We start from the raw sequence: 21,047 nt of genomic DNA, 5'->3' as shown, positions 1-21,047 counted from the left end.
TCCAGAAGCTCTAGCTAAGATCATTTATGAAGTTGGTTATAGTAAACAACAGATATTCAATGTGGATTTTTTTTAAAAGCTTTCTATTGGGGAAGAAGTCCTCTAGGACTTAAATAGCTGGAGAGGAGACATCAAGGCCTGGCTTCAAAGGTTCAAAGGACTGGCTGACTCTCTTGTTAGGGGTTAATGCAGCCAGTGACTTGAAGGTGATGCCAGTACTTTTTTACCGTTCTGAAAATCCTAGGGCCCTTAAGAAGTATCCTAAATGTACCCTGCCTGTGTTCTGTAAACAGAACCACAAAGCCTGGATGACAGCACATTTGTTTTCAACATGGTTTACCGAATATTTTAAGCCCACTGTTGAGACCTACTACCCAGAAAAAAAAAAAAAAATTCCTTTCAAAATATTACTGCTTATTGACAATGCACCTGGTGACCCAAGAGCTCTGCTGGAGATGGACAAGGAGGTTCATGTTGTTTTCATGCCCGCTAACACAGCATACATTCTGCAGCCCATGGATCAAGGATTAATTTTGATTTTCAAATTTTTTTTTAAAAAGAAATACAGTTCATGAGGCTATAGCTGCCATAGATAGTGATTCCTCTAATGGATCCGAGTAAAGGAAATTGAAAACCTTCTGGAAGGAGTCACCATTCTAGATGCCATCATGAACTTTCATGAGTCATACAAATACTAATAAGGGAGACAAGACATCAAAATATCAACAGTCACAGGAGTTTGGGAGAAGTTGGTTCCACCCCTCACAGATGACTTTGAGGAGTTCAAGACTTCAGTGGAGGAAGTGACGACAGACGTGGTGGAAGCAACAAAAGAACAGGAATTGGAAGTGAACCCTGAAGATGTGGCTGCATTGCCACCATCTCACGAGGAAACTCTAATGGATGAAGAATTGCTTCATTGGGTGAACAAAGCAAGTGGGTTTTTGAGATGGAATCTTCTCCCGATGAAGATGCTGTGAAAATTGTTGCAGATGGCAACAGAGGATTTAGAATATTACACAAGCCTGGTGGATAAAGCAGAGTTTCAGAGGATTGGCTTTAATTTGAAAGAAGTTCTACTGTAGGTAAAATGCTTTCAAGCAGCCCTTGCTACCAAGAAATCGTTTGTCAAATGAAGAGTCAATCACTGCAGGAGTTCCCATCATGGCTCGGTGGTTAATGAATCCGACTAGGAACCATGAGGTTTCGGGTTCCATCCCTGCCCTTGCTCAGCGGGTTAACGATCCGGTGCTGCCGTGAGCTGTGGTGTAGGTCGCAGACGCAGCTCAGATCCCACATTGCTGTGGCTCTGGCGTAGGCTTGTGGCTACAGCTCCGATTAGACCCCTAGCTTGGGAACCTCCATATACTGTGGGTGCAGCCCTAGAAAAGACCAAAAAAAAAAAAAAGAGAGAGTCAATCAATGCAGTAAACTTCATTTTTGTCTTATTTTAAGAAATCACCACAGCCACCCCAACCTTCAGCAACCACCGCCCTGATCAATCAGCAGCCATCAACATTGAGGCATAATCCTCCCACCAGCAAAAAAAAAAAAAAAATGACAGCTCATTGAAGGCTCAGATGATGGTTAGCATTTTTTAGCAACAAAGTATTTTTTAATTAACGTATGTACTTTTGTTTTTAGACATAATTCCATTGCAAACTTTTTGTGTAAAGATAACTTTGAAATGCACTGGGAAACCACAAAATTCTTGTGACTCATTTTATCTCCTTGGTCTGGAACCAGCTCAGCAATATCTCTGAGGTCTGCTTGTACAGTATATAAATGTATCAAGTCAACACGCTGTACACTTTAAATTTACACAATGTTATATATCAAACATACTTCAATTAATTAAAAAAAGAAAAATAGTGGCTAACACTGGTGCATATCAGGCACTGGTCTAAGTGTTTTCATGCATGAACTTACTGTAATTGAGTTGTCACAGGACAACTTTGTGACATAGATACCGTTACACCTCCATCTCACAGGAGGCAAAATTGATGGGCAGAGATGCGGTGTGATGTTCCCAAGTTTACACGGCTATAAAGTAGTAGATTTGAGGTTTGAACCAGAGAGTCATGCCCTAGAACTTGTGCTCTTAACCACAACAATCTCGATTGCCTCAAATTTTTGGAGCTCCAAAAACTTCCTCTCGCCTCAAGGCTGTCACATCTGTTTCTCCTACATGCTTTGGTGATTCTCCAGTAAAAGCTTGGGAATGCACATTGGCTCCTTCAGATTGGGAGGGTGCCATTTCCCACACTGCAGCATGATTTTTCTGGTAATTATTTGGTACTTATCTCTGCAGATTGTGGAAGTCAGTGTATTACTGAGACAAATGTCAGGTTCATAACAAATTCCAGGGCAGAAACAATATTTAATCAGATAGGCTTATCAAGGCTCTCTTTCCCCCTTCAGAAATGTCCAAGCTGCTTTTAAGCTGATACTGTCCCCCTGTCCTGACAAGGGCATTCACCAGACCCTCTGGGTTACGTAACTTGGTGCGAACTCTCTTCCTCTGGTTGTAGGAGGCGATGGTTCTCAGAGCATTGACATGAATGTTTCCTGTCCTTCCCGGCTAATGAAGAGCAGCCTTTCCAGGAAACATTGCTTTGCGAAGTCTGTCATTAAGAGCAGACTAAGTCAGCTTGAGGATGGGGTGCAGTGAAGAATGATTAAAAGTAGAGGATTAAAAATACCACAAAAATATTATAGCCGGAAATGGAAAAGAATGAGAATTATGAGCAAGGCAGCTCTTGCTGGACTTTGACCTCAAAAAAAGAAGAAGGGATCTCGTTCTAGTTACATGAGAAGGTAAAGGGATGCAGTTACCATAAATCACCGTTAAAATTCACATTAACAAAATTACATTTAAAAAATTAGATGAGAAGAGGGAATGCTAATTGGATTCTGGTATAGTCAAACTAATCAGTATTCTTTACACAGGCAGAAGATAGGATTTATACAGAGATGCTGCTGACATATTAATGGCCAGTGGTGAACAGCACCAAATGGTTTGGTGTAACTACCAGAGATGAATCAGCTGCTTAATTTAGCTGCATGGACATGAACCAGGAAAGATTATCTTCTAAGACATTTGTAGCCAGAGTCTGGCCTTAACATAGTGCCAGGTTGTGGGCCAAAGGTTTGAACATCTGTGGGCCTCAAAACCATGGATGGATAACCTATGGTGAAAATGCAGTGACAGGAGTTCGTGTCTTGGCTCAGCAGTTAATGAACCTGGCTAGTATCCATGAGGGTGCAGGTTCAAACCCTGGCCTCGCTCAGTGAGTTAAGGATCTGGCGTTGCTGTGAGCTGTGCTGTAGTTTGTAGACGTGACTCAGATCTGGCATTGCTGTGGCTGTGGTGTAGGATGGCAGCTACAGCTCCGATTAGACCCCTACCCTGGGAACCTCCATATGCCTTGAGTGCAGCCCTAAAAAGACACACACACACACACAAAAATCCAATGACAGCATGAAAGATAAGTTTTATAGAAATGATATGTGGGTGGGGGTGGTGAAAAGCAGCTTCTAAACATGGGGGGGACATTAATCCTCTTTCCTTCTCCCTCACCTATCTCCATACACACAAGGGTTTCTCCTTTATCCCTAGCCATTATAAAGAATGAAAGGATAAACACCAGCATGCCTCGAACACCAGCAACACTCGAAGAATTTTGCCTGGAGGCCAGACTTCTGCTTCCAGCCAAGATGGAGGAACAGTGACCAAAATGACTCTCTCTCTTGAAACAACCAAAACCCTTAAAAGATTGTGAAACAATAGTGTTCAAGATACTGACTATCAGGCCACAAAGGGTAATGATCTATGCAAGACAGGAAAAAAACAAAGTGATCCCTATAATTGTTCCAACTCACTGCTTTGAGATCATTTACAGGGCACAGGGCAGGGAAGAGAAACCCAGAGAAGATCCTGAGTTGAGGAGATAGTGGTGAGATGGAGGAACCATGGCAGCTGGAGTTCTCAGGGCAGCACACGAGAAAGGAGAGAGAGATCCACAGAGAAAGATGCTCCTTTGCATAAGTGTGTAGCTGATAAGCTCAGGCATGTGAGGAACTACTGGAGACCAGGAGAACCATCCAAAAGGGTAAAGGATGACAATGTTCAGCTCCCATAAGAGCCAGCAATAATGCCTATTCTTACATTATAGACTGAACACCATCGTGATTCATGGGGAATGGCATGGGGTACACAGAGGGGTCTTGTCTCAGTAGTTAGCCTTATTTATTGAACACTGAACACTTCCATTCCCACTTAACAAATCTTTTTTTTTTTTTTTTAATGGCCACACCTGTAGCATATGGAAGTTCCTGGGCCAGGGAGTGAATCTGAGCTGTAGCTGCAGCAATGCCTGATCCTTTAACCCAGTGCACCAGACTGGTGATTGAACCCGCACCTCCCACAGTGATTCAAGCTGCTGCAGTCAGATTCTTAACCCACTGAACCACAGCAGGAACTCCCCACCTAACAAATCTGAAAAGCACTCCAAAAGGATCAAACTCTTTCCAAGTACCTTAGCTCTGTCCCTAAACAAGCTAAAAAGGTTTATAGAAATACAAAAATATCCAACATCCAACAAGTTAAAAGTCACAACGTGTAGCATCTAGTAAAGAAGTACCAAGAAGCAGCAAACTATGAGGAGAAAAAACAACCAGTTGAAACTGACCCAGAATTGACACAGGTGTTAGAATCGTCAGCAAGGGGACATTAAAACAGTTAATATAACTCTATTTCATATGTTTGAAAAGCTAACTAGAGATGTGGAAGATATAATAAAGGCCCAAATTGGAATTTTAAAGATGAAAAGCACAATGTCTGAGATGAAAAATGCACTGGATTGTATTAATAGCTGTTTGAACATTTTAGAAGAAAAGATTAATAAACATGAAGACAGAGCAAGAGAAGTGATCCAAAATGAAGTACAGACAGAGCTCCCTTTATGGCTCAGCAGGTTAAGAACCTGACATAGTGACTGTGAGGATGTGGGTTCAATCCCTGGCCTCGTTCAGTGGGTTAAGGATCCTGTGTTCCTGCAAGCTGGGGCATAGGTTGCAAATGCAGCTCTATCCGGTGTTACTGTGCCTGTTGTATAAGCCGGAAGCTGCAGCCCCAATTCTGCTCCTAGCCTGGGAACTTCCAAATGCCACAGGTGCGGCCATAAAAAGGGGGAAAAAAAGATGCAAAATGAAGTACAGAGAAAATAGTGAATTTAAAAACAGAGAAAGAAACAAAACAGAGAATCGCTGAGCTGTGACAAGTTTAAGTGGCCTAATAAATGTGTAAGTGCAGTTCGCAAAGGAAAAGTGGAGTGGTGGGCAGCCCCTAGGCTGCCCCCCAATGACCCTTGCTTCCTGTCATTCATGATCCTTAATCCCCATCTATTGTGTTCGGGGTCAATTTATTGACTCACTTCTGATAAAGGAAATAGTGCAGAAGTGAGGGGATATAAATTCCAAAACTAGATTACAAAAAGAGTCTGGATTCTATCTTGGGAACCCTCTTTCTCACTCTCTTGACTGTCTTTTTTCTGGAGAAGCCAGATGCCACATCATAAGGCCATCTTGCAGAGAGATTTACCTGGCAAGGAACCCAGACTGCCAACAAGGATGTGAGTGTTTGGAATCAGATCTTCTGACATCTGCCAATAGCTCCTTGATTGCAACCGCAGAGAGCTTCAGAGGCAGAGGCACCCACCTAAGCTGTGCCTAGATTCCTGAGCCACAGAAAGTGTAAGACAGAAAGTGTCTTGTTTTCAGCTGCGGCATTTTGGAGTTACTTGTTACACAGCCGTCAATAACTAATACAGATAAAAATCTTTGTAGGTGATAGCCAGAAAGTTTCCAGATTTGGTGAAAACTAGAAACCCACAGATCCAAGAAACTCAATGAACTCCAAGCACAAAAACAATGAGGAAAATAACAGTAAAGCATATTGTAATCAAATTACTCTAAACCAGAGACGAGAACATCTTCAAAGCAGTCAGTAAAATAAGACACAAAAACAAAAGGATGGCAGCGAATTTCTTATCAGAAAAAAATGTAAATAAGACCTCAGTGCGACAGTACCTTAAAGTCCTGGAGCTGTCAATCACAAAACTGTGTTTCCAAAACAAAGGTGAAATAAAGACCTTCAGACATACAAAAATTGAAAGAATACATCACCAGCAAACCAGAACTTCATCACAAGACGTGTCAACAGAAGTCCTTCAGGCAGAAGGAAATTACCAGATGGAAATCCAAATCTACACAAACAAAAAAAGAAAACTGGGGCTCTCATACACCGCTCCTGGGAGTGCAAGACTGTACCTTGGAAATAAGTCTGAGAGTTTCTTCTTCTTCTGTTTTTTTTCTTTTAATGTGTATTGTTTTTCACCTTATTGAGATACAGTGGACATGTAACATGGTGTTGATTTTATACAGTTAACAAGTTAATTTAGGGTTAAAATTGCAAAATGATTACCACCCTAGTGCTAGCTAATGTGTAATAACTAATTCTTTTTGTTATTACAAAAATGTTTTGAAAACATTTAAGGTCTACTCTTTTCACAACTTTTCAAGTACGAAATAGAGTATTGTTAGTATTCACTATGCTGTTTATTAGATTCTCAGAACTTATTCATCTTGTAACTGAAAGTTTGTACCTTTGACCAACATCTTCCTATTTTCTTCAACTTTCAGCCTCTAGTAACTACCATTCTACTCTCTGTATCCATGAGGTTGGCTTTTTTAGATTCCACATATAAGTGATATTACATAGTATTTGTCTTTCCATGTCTGACTTATTTCACTCAGCGTGATTGATACCTTTAAGGTCTAGCCATGTTGTTGGAACTGACAGGACTTCCATCTTTCTCATGGTTGAATAATATTCCATTGCGTGTACAGATATAGATACAAAAATCACATCTTTATCCATTCATCCATCCATGGATGCCTAGGTTGTTTCCCTGTCTTGGCTAGTGTGAATAATGCTGCAGTGAACGTGGGAGTGCAGATATCTCTTCAAGATCCTGTTTTCATTTTCTTAAGATATATACCCCAAAGTGGAATTGCTAGATCATATGGCTCTATTTAAATTTTTTTTCTTGTTATGGCTGCACTTGTAGCATATGGCAATTCCTGGGCCAGGGGTCAAATCAGAGCTGCAGCTGGTGGCCTACACCACAACCATGGCAAGGCCAGATCTGAGCTGCATCTGAGACCTATGCCGCAGCTGTGGCAATGCTAGATCCTTAACCCCCTGGGCAAGGCCAGGGATTGAACCCACATCCTCATAGAGACAACATCGGGACCTTAACCCACTGAGCCACAATGGGAACTCCTATGTTTAATTTTTTGAGGAACCTCCATACTGTTTTCCACAGTGGCTGTACCATTTTTTACGTCCCTCGAAAGTGCCAGAGGTATTTACCCAAGAGAAATGAAAGTGTATGTCCACACAAAGACTTGTATACAATGTTCAGAGCAGTTTTATCTGTAATAGGCAAAAATTAGAAACAATTCAAATGTCCATCAACAGTTCAATGGATAAACAAACAATGGTATATTCATACAATGGAATAATCCTCAGTAATAAGAGAAAATGGATCATTTATATAGGCAAAAATGAGTGAATTTCAAAATAGTTGTATTGATTGAAAGAACCCAGACCAAAGAAATGAGTACATACTACATGATTCCATTTATTTAAAATTATAGAAAATGCAAACTAATCTATAGTGATAGGAAGTAGATGCTTAGGGTAGGAGTTGGAGGACAGGGAGAAGAGGCAGGAGGAAGAGGTTACAAAGGGGCACAAGAAAACTTTTGAATGTAATGGTTATACGTCCATCATGTTGATTGGGGTAGTGGTTTCACGGGTGTATACATATGTCATAACTTAGCAGACTGGACACCTGAAACCCATGCAGTTTATTGCATGTCATATCAATAAAGCTTACACCTCGTAAAATTATACCTCAGTGAAGTTGTTAATAAAAGAAAAGATCAAACTCAAATGTAGACAAATAGGTTTCTATCTGTAAGGAGATAAAATAATATTGCGAACCAAAATAACATGATATCTGAATGGCAATACCGGTTTACTTCAAGTTGTAAATGTTTCTTTTGTCACCTTGAAACTGTGGGGAAACCAGGAAGAACAAGGCCATCCCATGTTCATCACATATGTTACATCTGTGGGGTGTTTGAGGTGCTACCATCGCAATTTTGGTACCGCTGGTGTCAGAAGACTCTCTCCATTCCTAGGAAGACTGCCTTTCTTGACTCTCCAGGTGTGAAAGTCATTAGGGAAAACAGTCACTAAATTCAATTTTTAGACTAATTCCTGGGTCATGAACCTGTGCCAGGTACCACATCTGGTTCTTTCAAGAGTTTAATTAGCATTCCCTATTAGGTGTAATTAAAAGAAAACAGACAAGAATTTTAATGAGATTCAAAATCATACTGGGTCCACAGTCTTGGAATGACTTTGGATGTGGCACCACTCCTGGAGGCAGTTAGGGGCAGGATCAATGACGGAGCGCCCCAGCTGCTGGGAAGCAGCACTCCACAGGCTTCTTTGAGGTCATGGGAGCAATGATGCTGCCAAAAGGCCAAGTTGCCTGGTTCAGGTGGAGGAGGTACCCACCTTAGCAGGGAATTTCTGCTCCAACCAGCTAGGGACGGTCCTGATGTTAGGCTGCTAATATTTTCATCCTACAGATAACTCTGGATACATCACTCTTCCTAAAGTCTTTGTTTCAGGCTCTGTGCTTAGAACTTCACTCATAAATTCTTCACCAACCTTATTAGGGAGGATATCAGTTAGGCTTGCATTTGGCTGCAAGTGACCTAATTTAACAGGCAGTGATCCCTTCTCCTTTCTCCTCTTTCTCTCCTCTCCCCCTCCCCCTTCCCGTTTTCTTCCCCTTCCTCCACACCCTCCCCCTTCCCCCTCTTTCTTCTTCTTCTTAATCCTTCTTGTCCCTTCACGCTTACCATGTGATTTCGTTTCTCAGTGACTGCTCAATCTCTGGCGGGAAAGGGGGGGATGTGAAGAGCAAAAGCAAGTGCCAGTTGAATCTGTCTCCATTGGGACCGCCCCACCCGATGATATCTGCCTGTGTTGCCTGTGTTGCCTGTGTTCATTTACCAGAACTGGATCACACGGCCACCTCAACTTTATCAAAGTCCAGGAAATGAGTGTTTTAACTGGAAATATCAGAAAATTGAACAGAATTATGGCTCTAATAAGGAAGAAAGGGAGCATAGATAATAAGTCGGAAATGGCAGCACCTTCAGAGGATAATATGAACATCACGACTTCACAGATGAGGAAACTGGTGCCGAGAGGTGAGCAAAGCTAGAAACTAACAGAGATGAGATTGGAACCAGCCACCCGGCCCCGGCCTCTGTGGGCTTCATTGCCACATCAGAAGCCACTGGCTCTGAGCACCGGGCTCCTGCACATCATTGGAATGACCTTCCATCTAAACAGATAGGAGAAGGATGTTCTGGCCTCCCCTTTTCTGCTCAATCAATAAAGATTGTTCTTCCAGTGATTTCCTTCCTGTAGGTAGGTCAGCAAACTGACCTTTATGCCACATGCATACTAATACACTGAGTTGATTTACTGGAATAAGTACTGGGCTTTGTTTACATGTGCTACTTGCTTAAGAAATGCAGGGCTTCCCCTACCTCTGGAATTAGGAACAAAATATTAGTTGTGCCTTATTCGTGGAGAAGGCCAAAACATATCTCAAGTACTGACCAGGCTGTGAGGATAACCTAAATTCCTTGTCGAAGACCAGACCTGTGAGTTCACCAAACACGTTACGCCTGCTCTTTCCACACCGATGGGAGCTGTTTCCTTACAATATAGAGAGATCAAATTTGCAGGCTTGCCTGTTACTTTTATGCAGGATGGTGGGTGAAAGAAAAGATGCCAATTTCCATTTCCTCCCTTCTCAGAAAAGGGACCAGAACTGCGATCCTATAAACTCTCCTCTTAATGGAAGCCTTGAGTTTCATGAGCGTAGATCAAAGTAAGTGCCAAACCCGTTTCACCAGTTTCAAGGGCCACAGAGTTGGCACCGGCAAATTCCAGGCTCCACTCCAAATCCTTGTATTGATACCAGGCTGTGTCTCCTGGGTGATAGTCATGACAGATCCACGTGTACTTTATAAGTCACACAACTGTCATCTCCAGGATTCAGGAGGATGCAGGTCCTCCGGTTACCCTCCTTGCTAAGCATCATAAAGGCTAAGAACACCTATGTTTGAACTTCACATACACCTGTGTGTATGTTTGTACTCAAGTAAATGATTTTCTTTTCTATAAAGGGAACCTTAATAATGCTTTATAGGTGTGTGTAGAAAGACAAACATGAGTGACACAAGGAAAGTATTTATGCAACCAAAGACTGTTGGTAAAATACTAAAAATTCCAAATCCTTATTAGATTTTTTTTTGCCCCAGTTTGTAATGTGGGTGTCCACAGGGCTCACGTTAGCCGGATAAATAGCAACTCCTCTTTAACTTGGTGTCTACCAAGAAACAATATTAAATTAGCGTTTGATAGAGTTTGGTCTTAAATGTCCGGATTTCCTTTCATCTATTAAAGAGGCCATGTGGAAAGACTGCACCATTCGAGCTGAAGAGATACTTCTTTTCTCTGGTTTGGTTTGTTTGGATCTTTTTGGCAGCAAACACTTGCATTTGTTTGCATGTTTATAAAGAGTCCTTTATTTCACCCTGTGTGAACTTGACATTTCACTTTTAATATAAATAAATTGCAAATAAAGCAGTAGTCACTTAACCCTGTGCCAACCAGAGGAGCTAAATACAAAAACTGAAAGTCTAGAAGCTTCCAAAGTACCTGCTTTTGTTGGAATGACAACCTCCCTACAGTAGCACAAAGCTGAATGGTTCAAGGAAATGGTAAAAGACAATTGTGTTTTCAATTTCCTATTCAGTGCCTCAATTGTGGTCCACAAGAATGGTAATCAAGCCATTTTGACATCTTGGCTTTGTTAAATGAGCTTAATAATAGAAGCCCATATATTCCTGTTCTAACCAATATCTGGGCAACGACTTAGCGACTTCTTGTCTCTTTTCCTCCTCCCCTTCAGCATGCACAAACATACTACCTGTGTGTGTTTGTGCAAATAAGATAAATTTTTGAGACTTTTTCTCACTTAGGGAATGTCAGCAGCATTTCTCTCCTGGAGTTGTTATAAGGATTAAATGAATTATGAATGTCTACCTGTGTCTGGAATATAGTACATGCTCAATAAATCCGAGACGCCTAAGTTTTCTCCTCTTCCCAGGACTGATCAGCTTCATGGGCATGTGATCTGTAGAGCCAAACAGAGCCCCTGCTCTTGGCCTTATACTCTGCTGTCATTATCTGGTCATTCTTACTGTTCTTTCTGAACAAGAAGCCCACCTACCTTCCCATTTTGCACTGGGCCCCGCAAATTAAGTAGCCACTCTGGCTATCCTTTTTTCTTCTTCCTTCTCTTTTTCAAACATTTTGGGTTTGCACACCTCAAGGTTGACAGGGGCGGTCAGTTCTGTAGGTTGCCCACAGGCTGTTCTGGCAGCCACCATGCTGTCCAGGACTGAACTCTGTTTTCCCAGCCTTGACCCAGGCTTTCCCTTTCTTTTGTACAATATTGTCACCATGCTTCTGGGTGAGGTGCAGGTGAATATGTCAGGAGGTGGCTTTGAACAATAAAGCTTTTCTTAAAGAATCTGTTTGCCCACAACGTGTAGCTGACTCAGCACAGAAGGAATATCAAAAGTCCGCATCAGGAGCCAAACTGTCAGGTCATTGGGGGTTTTGATTTTATGTTCTGTTTCTTTTTTCTTTCTTTTTTTTTTTTTTTTTTTTTTTTGTCTTTTTGTCTTTTGTTGTTGTTGTTGTTGCTATTTCTTGGGCCGCTCCCTCGGCATATGGAGGTTCCCAGGCTAGGGGTTGAATCGGAGCTGTAGCCACCGGCCTACACCAGAGCCAGAGCAACACAGGATCCGAGCCACGTCTGCAACCTACACCACAGCTCACGGCGACACCGGATCATTAACCCACTGAGCAAGGGCAGGGACCGAACCCGCAACCTCATGGTTCCTAGTCGGATTCGTTAACCACTGCGCCACGACGGGAACTCCTATGTTCTGTTTCTTAATTTTCCCCATCAGAAGGAGAGCTAGAGTTCATGAAGCCCGAGCTTATGTACTTTGGGAAACCTCTCAGGAAAAAAAAAAAAAAAAAAAAAAGGCACCGAATTATAAATACAAAATTATATCCAGGGCCTTGTAAGGGGTAGGCTAGTGCTAGTACAGAGCTGGAAGCTGCTGCTTCCTTAGCTTCCCAGGAAGTCTGCCCCACTTGCTCTCCTATGTATCACAGAGCTTTTTCTTTTTGACTCCTGCTTATGAAAGCAGAAAACCATCCATGCTGTACCCTAACTGGTTCATTCCCGCCCTGTTGCTTCCTGCAGACGGTGATAGACACGGTTTAAGGGAACTTGAGTACAGCACATTGTTTAGCTCCTGTGCATGTTGGAATTACTCAGGACAGGGCTCCCTCTCTGTCTAATTCTGTGACTGACCTAATTTGTTCCTATCCTTTGACACCATGCCATTGACAGAGGCTTGTTCATTTTTGTCCCCAGCCCCAAGCCCTTCCCCGAGCTCCAGGAATGTGTGCATAGTGGCCCCCTTGACACCTTCACGAGGGTCTTCTCTTTCCCTAGATCTCCCCCCATCACAGTCCTATTTCTTTTTTTCTCTGAAATAAACCTCAAATCCAGGTTTTTTGTTATGTTTTTGCATTCCCACTGTCACCAGCCCAGTCCAAGTCACCTCAGTTTCTCATTTGGCTTCCTGAGAACAACAAATGTCCTACTTCAATATAGTCTCTGTTTAGCACACAGAGTTATTTGCTAAAACCTAAATGGATCTTCACCATCCTTGACTGAATGTCCTTTAATGGCTTCTCCTTGGGGCTTTACATAAAGTTCTATGCTGTGGTCCATGAAGCCCTGTGTGGCCTTTCTCCAGCCTCATCTCCATCACTCTCCTCTCTAACCACAAGCCTGATTCAGGCCCCACACACCATTCCCATCCTTGTCTCTGAGCCTTAGCCCATGGGCTGTGCCCCCTGGTCTGGAAAGATCTCACCTCTGCTCTGGGCATGATGGGCTCCTCTGTTCTTTGGACCTCAGCTGAGAGGTCTGAAAAAAGTTTCCTGGGACCATTTCAAGAGTGCAGGCCCACCCCTTCTGTTTTCACTGCACCCTGTTTGTTTCCTTTATTTTTGGTAGTTACATACTATTCTTGTTGTTTGTTCTTTGCCTTGCTTATTGTCTATTCTTCTGTTAAGCTACAAGCGCCATAAGGTTCAGGACCATGTCTTTTTTTTTCCCCACATGTATGTTATATGTCATAGATAGCCACTGGAGGAAATAGGCACTAAGAACATATTCATGAAATGAATGAACCACTGAGCAACCTCTGAACATTGGACAGACCTTATTGTACATGTATCACAGTGTACTGAGATTTAATTATTCTATGTATTTTCCCTGCTTGACTATGAACTGCATAGGCCAATTATAAATAATAGTACTCTCTGTATCACTGGCATTTAACACACTGCTTGAGATGTACATATCCCACGAAGTATTCAATTAATGCATATTTAATTAAATTAGCTGCCAAATTATTGATGGCCACCAGCTCTCAACTTAGAAACATTCAGTGAAACACAGGAAAGGTAATCATCTCAGCTGGAGGAGCAGATGATAGGGAGAACATTTTTAGAATCACTTGGGAATAGGGAGTTCCTGTAGTGGCGCAGCAGAAATGAATCTGACCAGGATCCATGAGGACGTGGGTTCAATCCTTGGCCTCGCTCAGTGGGTCAGGGATCTGGCATTGCCATGAGCTGTGGTGTAGGTTGCAGATGTGGCTTGGATCCCATGTGGCTGTGGCTGTGGTGTAGGCTTGCAGCTGCAGCTCCAATTGGACCCATAGCCTGGGGACCTCCCTATGCTTCCAGTGTAGCCCTAAAAAGCAAAAAAAGAAGGAAAGAAAGAAAGAAAGAAAGGAAGAAAGGAAGAAAGAAAGAAAGAAAGAAAGAAAGAAAGAAAGAAAGAAAGAAAGAAAGAAAGAAAGAAGGAAGGAAGGAAGGAAATAAAGACAGACAGAAAGAGAGAAAGAAAAGAAAAGAATGAAAAAGAATTATTTGGGAATAGAAGAAACAGATATTTCCACAGTCTAAGCTAGGTACTTGAAAGATACTTGAGACGGTAGCTAACCCCAAAGTGTTAATGGAGTCCTATTGCAGTTTATAATAAAGGAAGAAGAGTTTCCACCACTCCCAAAACATATCACCACTGTTGTCTGTGATATATATTAGGTTAGGATCTAACTCGTACAATAGGTTTCTAATAAATGTTCACTGATTGAGTAAAATACCAACTGGCATTTCTAAATGTTTTTATATTCTCTCCAACCAAATTATAGTCTTATTTAGAGTAAAATCTTGGAGATAGACCTGTTATTTCTTTGAATTCTCCATAGCAATGCCTTTTTTTTTTTTTTTTTTTTTTTTTTTTTTTTTTTTTTGTAGGGAGAATGCTTGGTCAGTGTTTGTTGATTGATGCATACCATGTTTCCACACTACATGCCAAGACAGAAAACCAGACACTTCATTGTAAATTTTTTTTAACTTTTTTTTTTTTTTTTTTCCTATTAGGGCCAAACTCATGGCATATGGAGGTTCCCAGCCTAGGGGTCTAATTGGACCCACAGCCACAGAAACTCAGGATTCTAGTTGTATATGTGACCTACACCACCGCCTACAGCAATGCTGGATCCTTAACCCACTGATTGCGGCCAGGAATCAAATCGGCATCCTCATGGATCCCAGTCGTTTCCTTAACTGCTGAACCATGAAGAAAACTCCTGAACTTTTTTTTTTTTTTTTTTTTTTTTTTTTTTTTTTTTTTTTGGCTGTGCCTGCAGCATGAGGAAGTTCCTGGGTCAGGGATCAAACCCACACCATAGCAGTAACCAGAGCCACAGCAGTGACAACACTGGATCCTTAACCCACTGAGCCACCAGGAAACTCCTTCACTGTAATTTAAAGTTGTCAAACTATTGTTCTGCCCTCTTGCTAATTTCTAAACTTAAAAAGGATTTTTATATATCACCTGGTGACACCATCACTTTACTGACAAGGTAACAGTCTAGAGAAAGTGACTTGCTAAAATGATACCAGTGGCCTCAACTGGACTTCAGGCTTCTCAACTTGGGGTCCAGTGTTTATCCTGCTCTAGAATGCTGAGTGTGTAGCTGCAGAAGAAGAAAAAACACCGAAATTAGATATGATCTACTTAAGTTACAGGTTATATCATGAGATTCTTGAGCATTGAGAAGTATTTTTATTTTATCAGTTTCATCAGTGAAAGCATGGTAATGATTCCAAGGTTAATGTTAGATTAATTTTCCTTGTAAAGACTCCATTGTTTTGAAACAGGGAGGAAATGTACAGAATTAGACTTGGTCATATTTCAAAGAGACAATGTTTGTGATTTATGATACTATCCCATTATTTTTCATAAGCCATAATTCATCTCAAAGCTTTAATTTAGGATTATTTTATCTTTCTGCAAGAGGAAAAAGGCATTTTCCCCCCAAGACAAATAGAGCTAACAGAAAGTGCTTAATTACAAAGATAGCTTTTAACCTGTGATTTAGCCTCTTTTTCTGATTTTGGTAAAAATTAGAGTAAACCCCAGTTTGAGATAGAGAAAGATTTTGATCAAAGACCTTCAGATAATCTGTATTTGCCCAAATGACCAAAGCTGACTGGGATGTTGAAAGACCTCCCTCCTACTGGAAGGCTGGATGTTCTTTAGTGCTGAAGGGCCCCGGAAGAGTATTTTCCCATAGCTCTTTGGGAAGGTCTGCTCTTCTTGCAATGACCAGGCTGTCAGCCCAGGGGTTTATTCACTCTGGCTGCACATCGGTATTATCTGGGGAGTTATAAACAAAAATCACCCAGACCCCATCCCAGATCAATTCAACTTGAATTCTGAGTATACACATTCTGAATATTTAAAATGTTTGAAATGTCATGAACGTGTTGTGCAGCCCAGTTTGAAAACCATTGGTCTGAATGTGTTCTGCCCAGATGGAGCCTCTCTTTCCCAATTCCTGCTCAGGAGGGAGAAGAACCCATGTGAGGAATGGAAAGGCTGCTTCTACAAGATCTCAAGATTGTTTTCTCCAATCCTGAGCTGAGGAATGGGAAGAGAGCAGAGGGCCCCAGGTGTGTGCCCTGGAGGATAGCTTTGATTTTTGGTTTTTTGTTTTTTGTTTTTTTGTCGAAGGTACAAAAAGAGATTCAAGGGCTCCACTATCTCCGAGAGCAGGATTTTTCTCTGCTCAATGTCTCTATTGACATTTGGGGTTGGACACTTCTTTGTTGTGGGGGGCTGCCTTTTGCATTGTAAGGATGTTTAGAAGCATCCCTTTTACCCACTAAATGCCAATAGTACTCCCCTCCCCAATCAAAAAATGTCTCCAAACATTGTCAAATGACCCCTGGTGGGGGAGGCATGTAAAGTCACCCCAGTTGACATATTTCAGAGATACAGCAGCAGAAGCACTGATGGAGCTTTGGTGGTGAGTGAGAGGGCATGTAAGTATTGGCGAAGGAATAAGAGAGGTTTTGTAAGTATTGGCAAAGGAAGGCAAGAATGGCTTGTGTTGGTGAGGACATTGATGGATATGGGGATTTGGGCTAAGGCAGCAAGAAGGACCCTTCAGGTGGTCTTGGTGTTGTGACTATGAGTCCGCAGAGGGTGGTGGGAGAGACCTCAGCTGGTCATGCTAAGGCTCTAGATGAAGACAGCAATACCAGGCAGCTAGAAGGTGCGAGTAGTTATAGACTCCTCAAGAAGAGGGAAGATGTTGGTTGAACTTTGGGGCAAATGGATTAAAACATGAGAGACGTGTAGGAAGGCTGGGGGAGGGACTTGAGTGCCACTTTTGAAGGACTAAAAAGTCATATTTGGATTGGACTGTTGAGGACAGCCCAGGAGAAGGAGCTGTCCTTGATAAGATGGGACTCCTGGATGGTAAGTTAATGGAATGGGAAGAAGAGCAGACTTTGCTTTGAAATCTCCTCAAGATTTAGTTAACACTCCAATGAATGGCTCATTAGTCATAAGTATGAAAGTTGGACCTTAAAAAGGACACCACATTTCCTTCCACTCTAATAAATTTAGTCATATTTACCCACCTCACTCTCCCTCCTTAGATAAAAGAGAAGGACATCAGAAAAGATGAGAGGCAACAATTTCCAAAGCCTATGAGATTAAATCCACAATTTAAATCACGTGATTCTACCATTTAGGCTTGGAAGGGACCATCATTTTATTTGTGCTTTTTTATTCTATTCTCATACAGAAAGATCACTCATTACACTGACAGAGGGAATTATGGCTTTTGGCAAAACAATTGATAAAATAGATAGACAGACACGCATATATGTATATATATATGTATAAATATATAGAGATGATTATATATTTTTTAACATATGTACAGTAAACTATTTGGGGGGGGTGTCTTTTTAGGCCTGCACCTGCAGCATATGGACATTCCCAGGCTAGAAGTCAAATCGAAACTATAGCTGCTGACCTACACCCCAGCCACAGGAACTCAGGATCCTTAACCCACTGAGCCAGGCCAGGGATCAAACCAAGTCTTCATGGATATACTAGTGGGGTCGTTACTGCTGAGCCACAACAGAAACTCCATGGTAAACTCTTTGGGGCAAACAAAAAACAACTCAGAAACAATTTCCAGAGCTGATTCACAAGTTCACCAGACTTCCCAGGTTTAGAAAGCAAGCGACTTTATTTCATAGAGAATCATATATTTTAAAGTAGAAGGTGATGTCAGAGGGTTAGAAGTTATCTGGTTCCTCAAATATCAATATTAATAGAAACTACGAACTATGAGAATGTTGCATTAGCCTTGAAAATGTGTTTGGCAAAAAAAGGAATTTAACAAGGAATGTTAAAAGGTGCCTATGCTTCAAAGTATAACAAGAAAAAACTTCCATTAGCTTTCTGTTTGCCCTTCTGATATACATAACTACCATTTTCCCAGGGCTCTTCCAGTGGAGTAGGAAATGCACTGTTAATTCATCACCTTCAAACGTTTCAATGGAAATAAACCAATTGCCACTTGGAAAAATTGTTGAAATGTGTTTAGAGAACCCTACACCAGGGTTTAGCCGCTCGAGGTCCAGGTCTCGTATCACATTGCAAACAGGCTGCTTTTAGACCAGCTCAGCTTGTGCTTCCTTTTTTTTTTTTTTTTTTTTTTTAAGGTCATGGAAGCTGAAGGTTGAAAAAGCAAACAGAAGAAAAGAACACACACATTTTCTTCAGCATAAAGATAAGCAGGAAACCCAAAGAACATGTTCTTAACAATAAGACCTCAGTGGTAATACTGAATAGAAACTCAACCAAGTGCATCTGACAGAAGCCCAGGCAGGCATCCAGGAGATTCTTGTGGTGAGCTGATGAGTCATTCCTTGTGCCTCCTTTTCCTCATCTGTACATTGGGGAGAAAAGCAATGAAGCCTGAACCATGCCATGAAAGTATGATCTCATCTGTTTATTTTTTTAAAAATATTTTTATAAATGCATAGGTTATTTCTGATAGAAATAATCTCTCTAGAAACAACAGAGGCAGGCTTGATGCACAGTCTCATATTCTGATTGGCAGGTAGAAAAATATTGTTAGTATCATCATGATCGCCTCTAAGTCAATTCGCCTCTGAGTTTGTGACACTTGTTATCTATACTACTGTATATAACCCCATGCACCTGACTTTGTCTTCTGACAATCTTGATTCTACCCCTGGCTTGCTGTGGGACTCAGGGAAAATTGCTCACCTTCTCTGGGCATTGCTTTTCTTGTCTATCAAATGGAGAGAGAGAAGTAAATTCATCTCCAGAGCCTTTAACTCCCACATTTGATGGTCAAGATGAGTCAGGAGTCAACTGCAGTGAGCCAGTCCCCTGCTTCACTCACTCTGGGATGAGGGTCTGCGAATAGGAAGACACCAGTGTATGAACTCATATTTCTATATCATAAAGAAGGTATTTACAAACGCATAGACCGTTTTTGAAATGTTATCTGAGGCTTTCAGGGATGGAACTGGTGGGAATGGAGAGCATGAAGGAGGAAAGAGGCTTGATTTTTAATGTAGGGTGTGAAAAAGTGTGTCCTATACAAGTTTAACTTTTCTAATAGAAGTACTAATTAGCTCCAAACACAGGGCTATGGCATGAATTGTGCAATTAAAGAGGTTTATAAACCTCTTGACTAGTCAGTCATAGGAGGTAATGGGCTGACTCTAACCCCAACATCCCCCATGAGAGAAAGTTATCACCTGATGAGAAAGGATTGGGCTTGGGAGTGGAATGGACATGAATTTGAGGCTTGGCTCCATCACCTAATGTGGAGCTGTGCAGCACTGAGCATGGTAATCTCTGAGCCTGTTCTCTCTGTAAAACATCAAAATAATATGCGTGTCCTAGGCACTTTGGGGGATGGAATCAGACAGTGGAAGTACAAGCTTTTATTATTATTTTTAAGTAGTAGGTGTTGGAACTACAGATAAATTACACTATCTGGCCATTATTTGTCTCATCCTGATTCTACCCCAACATAGAAACTAATATTGATTGATTGATTTTACAGCACTTAAATAGCATTTGCTACGAGCCAAGCATTCTTCTAAATTCCATATAAATTGTAATTCATTTAGTTCTCAAAATAATCCTAGGAGGTAGCTACTAGTATTTTCAGCTTCATTTTACAGATGAGAAAACTCACAGAGAGGTCAAGAAATTTATCTCAAGTCACAGAGCAGCAAGTGGTGAAGCCAGGACTGCCGTCCATGCACTGAGCACAGCCCTTGTCCTAAACCCCTATGTGGTGTTGCCTTTGTGCAAAACTGGAAGTACAGCCCAATGTCTTTAAAATGACTGGCCTTCTTTGGGAGAAGGTTCTGGATATCCATGTCATAGATGCTACTCTGCCCCTTCCTCCCATCCATGGGTCTGGAAGTTAAATAGGAACTAGTGAATTCACTTTCTTTCTTTTTTTTTTTTTTTCCATTTTTGAAAGTATTGAAGTTTAGTTGATTTAGAATGTTGTGATAATGTTTGCTGAACAACAAAGTGATTCAGTCACACATGTACACACATCCATTCTCTTTCAGATTCATTTCCCACATAGATTATCACAGAATATGGGGTAGAGTTCCCTGTGCTGTACAGCAGGTCCCCAATGGCCAGTCATTCTGTATACCTCAGTGTGCATATGCCAATCCCAAACCTTTGTTCCTCCTTACCCCCCAACCTGTCCCCTTTGGTGACCATAAATTAGTTTTCAAAGCCTGTGAGTCTGTTTCTGTTCTACAAATAAGTTCATTTGTACCCTTTTTTTTTTTTTTTTTTTTTTAGATTCTACCTATAGGTGGTATCATATAATATTTGTCTTTCATGTCTGACTTACTTCACTTAGTATGATAATCTCTATGTCCAGCCATGTTGCTGCAAATGGCATTATTTCATTCTTTTTTATGGCTGATATAAATATCTCACATCTTCTTTATCCACTCCTTTATGGATAGACATTTAAGTTGCTTCTGTGTCTTGGCTATTGTAAATAGTGCTGCAATGAACGTTGGGGTGCGTGTTTATTTTCAAATCATGGTTTTCTCTGGTTAGATGCTTAGGAGTGGGATTGCTGAATCATATGATAGTTCTATTTTTAGTTTTTGGAAGAACCTCCATACTGTTCCACAGTGGTCGTACCAATTTACATTCCCTCCATCAGTGCAACAGGGTTCTCTTTTCTTCACACCCTCTCCAGCATTTGTTACTTATAGATTTTTTGATGATGACCATTATGGCTGGTGTAAAGTGGTACCTCATTGTAGT

The 21,047-nt window shown here is 41.3% G+C and overlaps 1 protein-coding gene across 3 annotated transcripts in view; it reads left to right on the top strand.

Annotated features, from left to right (window-relative positions):
• LIFR (LIF receptor subunit alpha) overlaps positions 1–21,047 on the top strand; it is a 367,688-nt gene that overhangs the window by 208,048 nt on the left and 138,593 nt on the right. Inside the window, exons 6-7 of one of the 3 annotated variants that reach the window (XM_085002125.1) lie at positions 9,161–9,357; positions 18,419–18,605. The exons of 1 other annotated variant lie outside the window; for it this stretch is intronic. The gene's annotated coding sequence lies outside the window, so the exon portion shown is untranslated. The remainder of the gene's footprint in view (positions 1–9,160; positions 9,358–18,418; positions 18,606–21,047) is intronic. One more of the 3 variants, XM_085002124.1, reaches the window with a different exon arrangement.

This window comes from Sus scrofa, chromosome 16, assembly GCF_054392235.1.
Source record: "Sus scrofa isolate SSC_HxYL_T2T_F1_AM1 chromosome 16, Sscrofa_HxYL_maternal_Yorkshire_Landrace_v2.0, whole genome shotgun sequence".
Lineage (NCBI taxonomy): Eukaryota > Metazoa > Chordata > Mammalia > Artiodactyla > Suidae > Sus > Sus scrofa.
This window is presented reverse-complemented; position numbering and strand designations above follow the sequence as displayed.